At 43.2% G+C, this 13,104-nt stretch overlaps 1 long non-coding RNA gene across 1 annotated transcript in view; it reads right to left on the reverse strand.

Annotated features, from left to right (window-relative positions):
• Positions 1-521: 521 nt before the first annotated feature.
• The window catches only part of LOC146860667 (uncharacterized), a 272,962-nt gene continuing 260,379 nt past the window's right edge, over positions 522-13,104 (reverse strand). Inside the window, exons 4-5 of the long non-coding RNA XR_014978847.1 lie at positions 6,685-7,431; positions 522-601 (exon numbers count right to left, since the gene is read on the reverse strand). This is a non-coding gene — a long non-coding RNA (uncharacterized LOC146860667). The remainder of the gene's footprint in view (positions 602-6,684; positions 7,432-13,104) is intronic.

The raw sequence follows: 13,104 nt of genomic DNA on the forward strand, positions 1-13,104 counted from the left end.
TTTGAACTCCTTATAACAGCAACTTGAATGAGAATTGGCACAGCCAACAGGCCTCACCTATGTGAAATCTATTGGCTTTGTTAATGTGTTTGTTAGGCATGTTGTAAACTTTTTAAAACTTGCTTCTTTATGCATTAATACCTGGAGGTGGCATGTGTCTTGACTTCCCTCACTGCTCCAACCATGCCCTCATGAACATTCTACATCCACCAGGATACAACATATTCCAACATGTGCTGTTTTTTTTTCTTTTTTACAATTTAGAATTACGATGTTTCAATACAGCCATTTTATCCACTACAATGAAAGCAAATAAAACGTAGGTGTTTTGATTGAGCACACAGGGGCTAAGGCTGAAGCCAAACAAAGTGCCTGTCAGTGGGTTGGCCTCTCTGCAGAGCACACAGAACAATGTTTATGTATTCCATTTGCAACGGAAATTCTGGGAATATGTGTATGAAGGGGGTACGCAGATGTCAAAATATTTGCCAGGCAAAAGTAAGAGAAATTAAAGTGCTTACATTTGTGCAGTGCATGTTCGGGGGTGATGAAGTCACAGAGATGCGAGGAAATGCATTCGGGGAAGAGTGCAAAGAGGATGCTAAAGAGGAAAGAGAGGTTGTTGAAAATGTACATATGGACAACTTATGCAGAAAAAAAGAGGATGCCTGTCTAACATAATGCACACATAACTGAAGGTTAAAACTCCTTCCACAGGCCTCAGTGCTATTTAATTCACAAACTCACCGTTTCAGAATTGAAACATTTCCAGTGTTAAATATATATACCAAATCCTTGTTGTTACTCATCTATCTTAAACAGCTAACACCCATTGACAAAGCCAATCATACTGACAGGCTTTAGGTGTTTGTCAGTTGTTGTGTCACTTATGTGGATACAATTACTTCTCAGAGAGAAACCAAAATACCGCTCAGTTGGCACATTATGGGAATCAAAGAAATTTATGTGAAATGTTCCTCTATAGAGAGCCCCATTTTTTTCATCCCACTTAAAGACCAGCCTGCACATATTTCTATATGACTGGTTACAGCCAGCAGCTGTGGGTGCCTCACGAAGTCTGTTTAGAGCATATTTTTCCAAAGTTAATGCTGCATCCAGAGCAAGACACTGGGCAAGCATACATTTTAAAGGGCTAACGTTTTCATGCTGTACAAGTTACACATAACAGAAACTGCTGAACATATTAATGCAGGAACATATGGGGCAGTTTTTAATGTGTTCAATATTTCCAGACTATACGTTCCCACTGCTTTATAAGACTTGTTTTATCGCTGCATTCTTTTTCTTTAAAATGCACCATTTGCCAATCTTTGTTTAATTTCTTTCTCGGTAGAGGGACTCACCCTGGACCCCAGGTTTGTCCATTGAACTTGTTCACATCGCTCGCTATAAAAAAGTAATGCCCAACATTTACACCTCACCACTTTTAAATGTCACCAGCTGCCACTGATGTCAACTCTCGTGGTTCAGGTGGGAGACTACCAATTTTAAGGCTAGGTTCCTGCCTCCCGATCCCAGCATGCAGAAACCCGATTCTGAGTTTTGTAAAACTGCCAAAAATAAAGCGTTGGTGCTTGTCACCCACGCTCCAATCTCCCCTTCCAAGAATTTCCTCTGACATCAAAGATCATCGCTTTGTCCTTAATTCTTGGAGGGGGAAATTAGAGCATGCTACAGGCCTCAACATTTAATTTTTGGCAGTTTTACATAGTGCAAACGAAAAGAGAATTTAGAACTCTTTTTTTGTTTGTGTTATGTTGTCAAACTGCCAAAAAATGAAATGCTGATTGTCTGTCAATATATATACTGATTGATCTGATTCAGGCAGATTGCCTCTGCCTCAATAAAAGTCAGTGGGGAAAATACATTCTCCGGACTATTTTTAAAAAATCTCCCACTTGCCTGCTCTAAAATGTTGGCGTGTATGCTCTAAAGGGGCATGGCATATGTAGTTATAGATGTGGCTTTACCACCTAAAGTAAATTTCTGTGTTTCCCATAATGTGTGACTCCACTAGTATTTTGGTGCCTTTCTGTGTTTTCTGTTGTTGCATCCATATATATTAACACAACACCTGACATATACCTAAAACCCATACATGCCAACATTTTAGAAAGGGGAAGTGGGAGAATTGTAAAAAAAACATATTAGGAGAATGTATTTCTCCCATTGAATTCTATTGAAGACGAGACGTGACAGTTTCAGGCAGGAGACAGCCTAAATAATGTCTTTTTTGGCTTACACATTCAGGAATCTCCCACCTGAATCGGGTCTGTTGGCATTTATGCTAAAAATAGCCAGAACTTTTGACTTTGTAAATGGTTGTCTGTGTGTGTGATCTTGAGAAATGCCAACATTCGATGACCATGTATTCTGAATACACTTTTTTTGTTGCTTTTTTTATGTAGCGCAAGCTTGACCCGAAAATATTGGAGCGCTTTACATGAGCACCAGTTACATCACAAAAGGGAACATTCATTATTTTGTAGGCACAGCGAGATTAAGTGATGTGGCCAGAATCACAGGATGTTGAGCTGGTGCTGAGACTCGTATCTAGTTCCCCAGTTCCAAGGTCGGCAGCTCTGACTGTTACTCCACATCCTCTCTTTGATCCACTTACAGCCACAGTGCCAAACCCGCACTACCCTCGGTCTCAACTCCAGACCTTTCAATTGTTGCCCTTGTAAACATCAGGCGGTGACTCAGTTCAGCATGTTCTAAGGAAGAGTATTATGCTGAAAAAACAAAATAAAATACAAAAACACAACATCCTGGCAATAGCTAACACTCTAATAAAGTGCGAGATTCAGTAAAACGTGTTAAAAATGAACGGAAACTAAGTCACTGACATGGATTTTTCTGAAATCGCCAGTGTTTTTTCCAGTAAAGTTATGGGCATGAATACTGACGTTCTAAAATACTACCAGATCAGAGACCTGGAGGGGCCCGGTACAATTAAAGCCATGATGTACACGTCCTTAGGCTGTGAGAGAGAGCTTCAAAGCAGATCCAAAGAAACAAATACCAGAATCATTGGCAAAGCCAATATGTCTAGTCTTCATAATGCTAAGTATGAGTTGTTTGCTCTGCAAATGTTTGCCTGATGAGTATTTTTTTCTTTAAATGTAAAAGAAAAAACATTTCGAAATTTTGGAGGAAAAGGAAACATATCTAATGGTATCTCAAAACTGTATATTGAGTGGTTTATTTTTCAAATATTTATTCAATCAATCACATAATTTGTAAAGCGCGCTACATACCTGGGGGAGAGGGGTTGCTGCTGCTATTGGTCGAAGAGCCAGGTCTTGAGTTGTCTCCTGAAGGTCAGCAGGTCTTCGGTCTGTCGCAGGTAGAGGGGAAGGGTGTTCCAGGTGTTGGCGGCGCAATTGGAAAAGGACCTGCCTCCGGCAGTGGTACTCGGGATACGTGGGACCGTGGTCAGCGGAGCGGAGATTCCTGTTGGGTACGTAGAAGGAGAGTCGACTGTTGAGATAGGCTGGGCCGGTTTTGTGGAGTGCTTTGTGTGCGTGGATCAGGAGTTTGAAGGGGATTCTTTTGTCGATGGGGAGCCAGTGCAGGTTCCTCAGGTGGGGGATGATGTGGTCGCAGCTTGGGACGTCGAGGATCAGGCGTGCGGAGGCATTCTGGATTCTCTGTAGTCTGCTGATGAGCTTGGACGAGGCTCCGGCGTAGAGGGCGTTTCCGTAGTCGAGTCTGCTGCTGACAAGGGCCTGGGTGACTGTTTTCCTCGTGTTGGTCGGGATCCATTTGTAGATCTTGTGGAGCATGCGGAGGGTGTTGAAACAGGTGGAGGAGACTGCGTTGACTTGTTTGGTCATGGAGAGTTTTGAGTCGAGGATGACTCCCAGGTTGCGTGCGTGGTCGGTGGGGGCCAGGGGGGACCCCAGTGATGTGGGCCACCAGGAGTCGTCCCATGCGGAGGGGTTGGATCCGAGGATGAGGATTTCCGTTTTGTCTGTGTTCAGTTTGAGGCGGCTGTCCTCCATCCAGTTGGCGATGGCCTTCATTCCCTGGTGGAGGTTGGATTTGGCGGTGAGGGCGTCCTTAGTGAGGGAGAGGATCAGCTGAGTGTCGTCGGCGTAGGAGATTATGTTGAGGTCGTGCTGTCTGGCGATGCGTGCTAGTGGTGCCATGTAGACGTTGAACAGTGTCGGGCTGAGGGAGGATCCTTGAGGGACGCCACTGATGATCTCAGAGGCCTTGGATCGAAACGGGGGGAGGCGGACTCTCTGCATTCTGCCGGAGAGGAAGGAGGTGGTCCAGTCCAGGGCCTTGTTACGGATCCCTGCGTCGTGAAGGCGTGTGCGTAGTGTGAGGTGGCAGATGGTGTCGAAGGCGGCAGAGAGGTCCAAGAGGATGAGGGCCATTGTCTCGCCGTTGTCCAGCAGGACTTTGCTGCCAAGTTTTCAGATTGCTTATGTGTAACATTTCCATGGTTTTCAGTGCACTTATGAGTGACAGTCAACTGCCAAATGTGTGATACTTAGAATGACTCTTTCTCACAAAACGAAGCAATTAACTGCATAGAAAGATTAAAATTCCAGAAATAATCCCCTTTTGGGTAATGAGAAACTCTAAAACTCTCTTGAAACTGCTGCAAAATCCGGGATATGGAAGGTTAACAGTTGTTTATATATAAATATTGTGCTTTCTGCGCACTTCAGTGGTCTGTGCCACCGTATCTTAGCTCCGCTACCCATAAATGTGCACAGGAGAAAGGAGGTATGAAGGACTTTATAAGCAGGATGTTGGAAACCGCAGAGATTTCTAACAGGGAACATTTCGAGGGTGTATGTCTTGCCGTAACTGAATATATATTTTTTAGAGATGGTGCTGAGGGTATGATAACAACACAGCTGTGAGATCATAAAATGCTATTATATGACAATATTACTGCTTTAGTGCCGTACTTGCAGCATCAGTACTATTGTGATGTCTTGGGAGCAAACGCTATACTAGGCGCTAGGAACTACAGCACAAGCTTCCAAACACCTAAGGGTCAAATGCCGAGTTAGTCTTTCTAGCACGCATTTGACCTGCACGTTACACACCGATGCCTGCAGCTTATGGATTAGCTTAATGAGCAATATTACCATATCTAGGATCCACTGGGTACCTGCACGTCCGTGCAGCCGCACAGGGCTATTGATTTAGGATTTGAAACTGTAACATGTAGAAAACAAACATGCACACACACACACACACATATTTCTCTCTTCTTTTCAAGGATATAAACTTGTGACCCAAACGATCTTGTCAGATCTCTTTAGAAGATACATGAAATGGCTAAGCTATTTTGCGTGATTCAACACTGTAACTTGCATTTCACACAAACACATGAAGATTTCATCAGTGTGGACATGAAGCAGATACATTAACCAACCCTGATATCCTATTAAGATTAGAACCTGGAGGCCTCCTGCAAGATGCCCACTGATCCCTGCAGCAGGCGCATAAATCGACTGAGGTAGTTTGCAACTATTCACACCTGTATCCTGTTACTCACAGATGATTGCATCAGGCACCCCAACCAGGGGCGGGGTGCCTGATGCAAACTCATATCCTGCAGGATGGGCACACAGATTATTGCAGCTGACACATGAACCAACTCAGCTATAATACAAGCAATCAAACCTGCAACTTGCGGTTTTATCACATGTCTTTCCAGCAGGTGCTCTTACCGGCCCTGCTCTTTAACCAAGGACCACAGCCCTGCGTGACCTGTAAGATGTACCCTCATTTATGCAGAGACACACAAATCCTCTGAGCTACAGTACTTATACCTGTAACTACACACAGACTCCTTCCCACCATCTAAAGACATAGGTCATCTTTACAGCAGGCGCAACAGTCACCCAACTATCTTAAACTAGGGTTTAAACACCTACCCTGCAGCATGCACACACACACATCTGTAGCCTGTCAGGAACCTTTTTTGTGCACTTACCTTTCCCAGTAGGTTGCTCCTATATTAGTGTTTGCCATTGCCCGGGTCCCATACGTAGTCCACAGGGACATCATTTAGGGATTGCCAGAGGTCGCAGCTGCGACCCCTGGTTTGCCACATGCGACCCCTGGCTTCAAGGCCAATCTCACCATGATAAAGTAGGACAGTAGTCGCTAAAGGGGAAGTAGAGGCCTCAATTTCCTTGGAAAATGTACAAGACCATCATAGGATTGGTTTTAACAAAGACTGAATCAAATTCATTTGCTTCACAAAAGGAATGATTTTAAAGAACACATCGCATCAACATAAGGTGCTCCAAAAAATGTGAATGGTGCAGTGAAAGTGAATAAGTGAATTTAAAGTGCGCAGGTGGTATATACAGAAATATGTCCAAAACCAGCAGCTGATCAGGATGTGAATGTTTTAAACATCACCTTATATATTACAGTATGATGTCCAGCACAATATTTTTAAGACACAGTCCGCTAGTATCTTTTGTTAACATTTCAACACTGATAAATCATTTTTAAAAGAGTCATCATCAGGACCAAATAATTAGGTAGCACCTAGAGAAATAGACAATCTTATTTATTAACTTTGTATACAATTACTAATGTGTTCCCAAAAATCTTCATATCAAATACTTTATGGCATACCAAAATATAGAAGTGCCTTCAGAAGCGTGTGTTATTCACCTTCTAGAGAAACGTTTCATGATAAAGATGGGATATTCCAATTCTTCATCTACGAGTAGACACATCAGTGTGTTCCTAAGAATGAAAAAACAGGTGCAGAACGACCAAAAATGTGCAATCCCTCAAGCGTATTAGATATGTGGCGGGGGGAAGAGTTAAAAAGGGATTAACAGTCACCATGGTAAGTTCTCAAAAATCATGGATATGCAAATTAATGGCTAAACCCAGCACCTTCAGCGGATCGGTGTCTGGAAAAATCAATTAAATTCCCATTTATTGACTTTATCCTATATTACATCGATGGAAAAGTGCTACTTAAGATATGTCGGATCGATACAGAATCATACTCACAAGTTGCGAATTATATTTACTCAGACCAGCACCGTTGGGAGATCGAGTTGGAATATGTCTATAAAATCAATTACAATATTTTAATTTTTGGAGTAAGAGGATTACAAAGTACTACGCAAAAAACCAAATCAATGGAAGAAAATGCATCATACTCACAAGTAGCAATTACTTAGACTGGCATCGTTGAGAGGTTGTTGCTACAAAGTGTCTGAAATTAACAGTACTCATATGTCACACTCGGGCCAAAAATCAGTTTGCACTCTTTAAAAATTGTATATAGACTGACAAAACTGACGGCCTTCTGCCTTCAAGTGGTTAAGAAAGGATACTTATGGGGAGCTGCAGCTCAGACGCCGTCTGCTGTCGAGAGAGTCAGCTCACACGAGCGCCAGAGATCTATAAATAGAAATATACTGGATTTTATCACACACGCGTTGTGCATTACGCAAATGTAAAAACAGGGAACCCAAAATTATTTGGGTCAAAAGGAAAAGAGTTACTGGTAATTTAGCTACCTCTAAATTGGAAACATTGAATTGCAAGATACCATTTTGTAGAATTGTAGTTCACCCTGGGGGAGAGAGACTACAATGGAAATAGAAACAAGCATTTGGAATGCAATAGGTCTCACATTTACGAGAGTATGAGCTATTGGCATTGTAAATGACAATGCCTTTTATTTATGTGTTGTTTTTAAAACAGACAAATAAAAGGTATTGTCATTTACAATGCCAAAACCTTAAACTCTCGCGAATGCAAGACCTATTGCATTACAAATGCGTGCTATAAAAATTTTAAAAAGGCGTTTGGTGAGAGCGCGTCCTGCCTGCAACAACAGGCAGGACCAAGCTATTCGAGAAACTAGTGCTCGGAGGCTGTAATTAAAGCTTACAGAGAAACAACATAGATAACAGGTGGTGTCGTCATGGGTGGTTACAAAATGAGACAAGGCGGTGCTAAGGAGGGACTACTAAGCCTTTTGTCCAATGAACAGCCACAGTTTACAGTGGACAATGGCAAAAGCCAATGACAAATATGGGCGGAGCTTCAAGTCCCTACCTCAATACAGCATGCCTCGCAGAGCAGCGCATGTGCTGCCCAGGCTCGACCTAAAAATACTTAAGATACAGTACAGTGGAGGGGATGGTCTTTGAGGTTGGGAAAGGCTTGGGCAATTTATTTCCTTCTGCACTGAAGCGCACACAAAAGCAAGGCCTTGCACATGCATAGGTTAAATGATAAAATGTGTCTGAAGTCATTCTAGCGGGAGCAAAAGTGAATGCACATATGCCACCCAGGGTTTATGCACATTGAATACAATTGCTCCTCACTTTAGTCATTAAGCTGGCTGATTTGAATATTGAATGCCGGGTTTGTTTCTCTCCTCCATCCTTTCAGGTACAGCTTCTGCATGTATTATAATAAATTTATATTTTCTTAATCGTGGTGCTTCCCAGGAGTTTGCATAAATTGCCCAAGCACGCACCAGAACACCATCCCTGCATCCCTGCATCCCTGCTCTTGTTCCCTGGGCACTCTGTTTATGAGGTTCACCTTCCTTGCTCCTCAGCACAGCACCGAGCAGTACCATGATAATAAGGGCCCATCCTTCCTGAAGCACCACCCTTGCAGAATACAGAGAGTTGTCTTCCAAGTTGGCCCCGTCATACATGCCGATAGACCCAATTCCGGAAGGAGACTCCAGATTTGTTATGCCATAAATGGCTTTATTTTAGATGTCTCCTGCCAGAAATTGTCTCTGCTTTAATAGAATTCAATGGGGAAGATACATTCCCTGATTTCTTTCAAATCTCCCACTTTCCTGTTCAAAAATGTTGACATGTATGCCCTTTCTCAAGAGGCCTTTCACACTTAGTTAATGCTCCCTCAGTCGGAAGTAAGGTCCTGCTCTGCCTTCCTTTCAGCCTTATGCCTACAATCCCACATTTCAGACTCCTATCAGAGTCCCACAGAACACAGTCAAAACAGCTACTAAATACAGAGGAGCACACATTGCTTTTGCAGCCCTGAACACACAGACTGCTCAGGCAAAGTGGAGAGTGGGGCTCTGGGTGACCTTAGCTGGTAGGAAAGCAAGGGGACATAATTTCTGCACAATTGTGAAACCTAGACATGGTGCAAGAAAATGGCAAGAAGAGTTTGGATCACATTCTTCAGTAAGCTCAGTTAGTCAGTGTGCTCACTAAAGAAAACTGATAGCAATACCTTTTTTCCAGTTGCTAATCAATTAGCAGTAGTGATTTATTTATATATATTTACTCACAATTAGCAGGCACAGAAACAGTGTTATTGTACCCCAAGGACACACTTCTGGCCTTGGCAAATAATGATTAAAATTCTTGCCATATTGAGAACATTCATGCCGAGGAAAGATGGTTCCCAAACCTGGTTATTACTACTGGCCTTGGAATCACATTAAGTCATGGTTGTGAAACCCGGAATATGCTAACTTTTTTCATTGTCACAGAACATTGGCAAGTATGCTGTTTATTGCTAGATTGGGGCTGCACATTGACATCTGCTGCCTGGCTCATCCACTCTCTGGTGGTGTGTAATCATGAAAACCCATGCTTACAACTGTAGTTGGTGACTTATGAAAGCACACATGCTGATACCACAAGCATTGCTGATAATGCATGTACTTGCCAATTAAAATAACGATATTGCAAAGATGTTCATAAACTGTTGTAGCAGAAGTGTTACACAAAAGCGAAAGCAGAGTCCCATTACTTTATAGCACTATTGCTAACTAGTGCAGACACTGAATGTATGTACACTGCTAACAAGTCCTGTTGCTGTCCCTTTAGATACTAAATTGTAGGTAGTGACCAACTAAAGGTGCGGAAGCATTGGAAGACAAGTTCAAGCTATGCCCATAAAAACGATAGCATCGCTGTAGACAAATACAAATACTGCTACATTAGATATCAGCATCGTTGACATGTGCAGGAAAAAGGCCATTACTGAGAAGCTCATATACCAGCCGTCTCCTACCTCATAGCCAAAGCCTGGAATGACCCCCCTCCACCACCAGCAAGCTCCCACACTGCTCCAGTTCAGGAAGGACCTCAAGACCCGGCTCTTCTGATAACCCCAGCTCTCAGCAGAGCCGCCTCCTCTTTCCCCCCCCCCCCCCCCCCACCCCCCCCAGCGCCTTGAGACCCTCACAGGTGAGTAGTTGCGCTTCACCAACCCTGATTGATTTATTGATTAATTAACCCATTCATTGAAAACTCAGGCTAAGGGATACAGAGTTCTAAGTCCTATAGGAAGCAAAGCACATACAGATGAAATAGCATTGTGCCTGCTAAATCTATATGTTACAGTGTGTGAAATTGAGTTATTAGCGGAGGGAGGCTGTAAACCCTTCCCAAGCAACAACCACAATCATTGTCAGGGTGAACCACAAAAGTCACTAAACCTGTATTTAACCCTTTAGTAGCTTTGTACAAAGTAGTCAGGCTTAACTTAGAGGCAAAGTGAAAACACAACATAAGAAAAATCCCAAACCAATTTAGAAAAATAGAGTAACTTTTAACAAATGAAATGACACCAACACGACAAAGCTAAAATAGGTGGAATAGGATATATGGAATTTTAAAGTTTTAGGGAAGTATAGTGCCTAAAAGGACAAAGCGCCACTCATGTTCATCTGGTCATGCTAGACCCGGGGGAAAGTCACAGTTCAGGTCGACCGTGATGGAGCACAGGATGGATACAGGGACCAAGTTAGTCCCTCTGAAAATGTGACCTTCTCAAAGTCCGGCCCATATAGTTCCCTTTGCGTTGGAGGGGGACCACGAGGAGCAGAGAGAGCATCGTGGATGGTCGTCGCTGTAGCATGAAGAGTGGGCCCGAGCTTCACGGACTGTCGTTGCTGTAGAGTGAAATGTCGGTCGGGCGTCACGGAAAGTCAATGCTAGAGCTTTGCATTGGCAGTTACCGTGGGCTGTCATTGCTGCAGTATGAAGTGCAAGCCTCACGTTTACAGTCGTCGCTGGCGGTTGCTGTACTGCAAAGAGTCGGGATCTCCAGAGCTTTGCGTTGGGTGGTCTGCGTGGGTGGCAGAGTTTCACAATGAACAGGCCCGTTTCCTGTCCCCAAAACTTCAAGATTTCTCCCTTTCTTTACAGGGTAAGCTCAAGTGATGTCAAACAAGGGTCCAGGACCTTGTGATGCACCTCTTGGGGATTAGGAAGTCAGTCCAGCATGCCTCAGGCCGATCTAGGCAGGTCCAGTTGCAGCAGGTCAGCTGGGCAGTTGCAGAGAGGCCTCTGGAGCTTGTTGTGTCCCTGTAGAACAGAACAGAAGGTCAGCCAGCTGACCATTAGAGTCACTCAAGTAGCCTGGGATAAAGGGAGCAGATCCAGTTTTCCTTCTCCGACTACCAGACAGTCCCCAAGCATCAGGGCAGTCCTATGGCAAAATGGCAGTCCTTCTGTAGTGTCCATAGGTCCAGGAGTGTTCTGATGAGTGGCTCAGGAGATCCAATATTTATATCTGGTGCCAGTCCTTGAAGTGAGGAATTCCCTATACTACCCCCACATCTGATTCTGGAGACCTCCTCCCTCCCCTGCCAAGGCTTCAAAATGGCTAGGGTCACAAAACCCTGGTTTTAGGTTATTTGTGTGTGTTGGAGGCAAGCCCCATTGAAATGTCTGTGGGGCAGGGCACAGCTCTGACCACATCCTTTTAGTCAGGATCGCCCATCCTGTCCAGACCTATGCCCTATTATTTCACTGTCTGGGAGGAGTCTATAAAGCCTAACAGCAGGGTCATGTGACTCAGGAAACTGGCAGCAGGCACCAAATGGATGGTAGAGACAAGAACATGCCCACTTTTTAAAAGTGGCATTTTCAGAATTATGATTTAAAATCCGACTTTACCCTTAAAGAGGATTATAAATTACAACTCATTTGAGTCCAAGCTTGACTTTTCTATCTGCTCCCAACCAAAAGTTAGCACTTATTAAATGTAATAATGTAAAACTGAATATAATCCTATGGGAGGGATAGGGATTTCAGTAGCGAAAAAACAAATTTAGGATTTTTTCACTTCTAGGACATATAAAAACTAAAACATATGTCCAACTTTTTAACTACAATGCACCCTCCTCTATGGGCTATTTAGGGCCTACCTCAGGGGTCACTCATATTTAAAAAGGCCTGGCAAACGATGTATTTTGCCTGGCCAAACTGCCTGTCTAAAACAGCACTACAGGCTATGATGGCAGGCCTGAGGCATGTTTTAAAAATGTACTTTAGTGAGTGGCACTAGGAGTGCTTCAGACCAATTAGTAGCATTTAATCTACAGGCCCAGGGTACAGGTACTACCATTTACTAGGGACTTACAAACAAATGAATGTGCCAATTAGATTTAGGCTTACTTTACCATTTGTTTGGGAGAGAACACAAGCACTTTAGCACTGGTTAGCACTGGCAAGGTGCATAGAGTCCTATGGCTAATAAAATCAAATTCAGGGGTGAAACCAACAGTTGCTGTGACTTTTTTTTAAAATTGTTTGTCTGAATATTTTCTGCATTTTAACTCACACATGATGTTCAATGTAGAATTGCCGGTATCTATATTTTAATAGCTATTGAACTGCTGAGGAAAATCCATTTGATGCCAGTCACATCTAGAAACATGTTCCTAATGCCAGTTGCTTTTTTATGGTGTCTGTTGGAGTGTATTGATTTCAAGCAATTACAAGCAGAATTATCCTTGTTTTTCCTGGTTGCCACTCACAATTTGTAAGAGGCATTCCACCCCACCTGTCTATTGATACCCATTATTTACTCACCAATTGTATGATTTCTTCAGTTTTATCCACGTGTTTATTTCAGTATAATTCATCCCCTGCGTCTTAGGGCCATCCAGTGCCCAGCCTGCTCAGGCTGTCATAGTCTACAAGGTCATCAGCTTCACCCTTCCTTACTTAGGCATAGGCCTCACAAGCCCTACATCTATTGCTAACTGTCTGTGCTTTTAAAGGTTTAAACGAGAGAAAAAAGTAATGGGAGACAGTAATAGAAAGTGAAAGTGAG

Source organism: Triturus cristatus, chromosome 3_1, assembly GCF_964204655.1.
Source record: "Triturus cristatus chromosome 3_1, aTriCri1.1, whole genome shotgun sequence".
Lineage (NCBI taxonomy): Eukaryota > Metazoa > Chordata > Amphibia > Caudata > Salamandridae > Triturus > Triturus cristatus.